Raw genomic sequence first — 2,010 nt, forward strand, 5'->3', positions numbered from 1 at the left:
AAATTTTGAAATTCACGCCAAATTCTCCAAAATTTTGTTTTTTCCTTCTAATTTCTGCATTTTCAACCGATTCAACCCATTCCAACTTTCAACTGTTCATCATTTGCCTACGTATTCCACAACTTCCCACTGAAGCTGAAAGACTGCGCTGGGGAGCTGACGGTTGTCTACACGGACATCTTTAACATTTCCCTGCAGCAGGCCATCGTCCCTTCGTGTTTCAAGGCTGCCACCATCGTACCTGTGCCGAAGAAACCTGCTCCGTCCTGCTTCAATGACTACCGCCCCATGGCACTGACGCCCATCATCATGAAGTGCTTTGAGCGGCTTGTCATGGAGCACATCAGATCCATTCTCCCCCCACCATAGACCCCTTCCAAGATTCAAGAGTTTTTATTCGCCATGTTTGAGCGTGCCAAACAAGGAATTTGACTTCGGTAAAACACACCCTCTTTCCTGCTCTCCTTGTGTGTGTTTCTAACACCAATTCAGCAGTAAGCCTAACTCCTGCTAAGGTAGACACTGAGTCAGGGTATAGCTTCCAAAGCTCCTTTTTATTGCAGTGTTCTCCCAAAACATGGAGTAAAACTGAAAAGCGATACAGAAAAAATACGACATAAACATTTATACTTACAATAAAGACTCCTCATAAATAATACGAAAATATGATAGAGCTTTAAAGTATAAATGGAAACTTACAGACGATGATGTCGAAGGCACAAACAGAAACAAGGATGACCATGGATGAACACTTGACTAGCACTAGCTGCACACGGTTTGTTGTGATTAAAACAAAATGGCCGACGGCCGACTTCCTGCTAGACATCGCCTTCAAAATAAAAGTCTATCTATCAAACGCAATATAAACCAATATAATAGTCAAACAGACAAGTTTCGGGGCAGAACACTCCCCGCCTGGTATCTGACAAGATGCCACACATTGAACTAAAACATCCTACAGTTAAACGTTTCAGTCCTGCCATTTCAGAAGCAGAATAATCTCTGTAACTGGTCTAAAGAACTTCTTCACGGATCCATCTTTAACAACTCTCATCTCGACCTTGCGAACTCTTCCATCACGTCCAGGAAAGGTCTTAGTCACAAGGGCCATGGGCCAGTCGTTACGACACGTTTTACTGTCCTTCAACATAACGACATCCCCATCCACAATGTTAGGTCTCGATTCCTGCCATTTGTGTCGAACTTGCAGAGTGTGCAGGTATTCGCGCTTCCAGCGACTCCAGAATTGATCAGCCAACCTTTGTACCTGGCGCCACTGCTGCTTGAATAAGTCTTTGCCGGTGAACTTCCCAGATGGAGGTAGAAAACTTTGCTTGTTAGTAAGGAGCATTGCCGGTGTGAGTATCTGAGGAGCATCTGGATCAGATGAAATAGAAACAAGCAGTCTAGAGTTGATAATGGCTGTCACCTCTGCCATAAAAGTGCACAGGACTTCATGGGTCAAACTTGAGGAGTGAGTACGCATCAGCATTGAATCCAAAATCCTCCTTGCGACTCCGATCATGCGTTCCCACGCACCGCCCATGTGTGAGGAGTGTGGTGGATTGAAATGCCATGAACAACCTTGACTGTTGGTGTATGTTTGGACCTCTGATTCCTTCAGAACTTTCTCAAACTCCAGCTCTTTACAAGCACCAATGAAGTTGGTTCCACGGTCTGAGTGTAGCTGTTGAGAAGGGCCACGGATTGCAAAGAACCTTCTCAGGGAGTTGATGAAGGAGGAAGTATCCATGGACTCAATCACCTCTATATGGACGGCGCGGGTACTCAAGCATGTGAACAGAACAGCCCATCGTTTACTTTGAGCTAAGCCTCCTCTTGTGCGCCTTGCTGTCACAAACCAGGGACCGAAGACATCCACACCAGTGTATGTAAAGGGAGGTGAAGTGCTCAACCGTTCTTGGGGAAGGTCCGACATTTTCTGCCTCTCTCTTCTTCCACGAAGTTTAAGACAGGTGACACATCCATGTAAAATACTGCTTATGCGTC

The 2,010-nt window shown here is 45.4% G+C and overlaps 1 long non-coding RNA gene across 1 annotated transcript; it reads right to left on the minus strand.

The window, feature by feature from the left end:
• Nucleotides 1-451: 451 nt before the first annotated feature.
• Nucleotides 452-862, minus strand: LOC119132920. Its single transcript, XR_005100006.1, has 2 exons — nt 700-862; nt 452-588 (listed from the first exon to the last, which is right to left on the minus strand). It is a non-coding gene; the product is annotated as an uncharacterized LOC119132920 (long non-coding RNA).
• Between the last annotated feature and the right edge of the window lie 1,148 nt (nt 863-2,010).

The sequence above is a fragment of the Syngnathus acus genome, chromosome 13 (genome assembly GCF_901709675.1).
Source record: "Syngnathus acus chromosome 13, fSynAcu1.2, whole genome shotgun sequence".
NCBI classification, from domain to species: domain Eukaryota; kingdom Metazoa; phylum Chordata; class Actinopteri; order Syngnathiformes; family Syngnathidae; genus Syngnathus; species Syngnathus acus.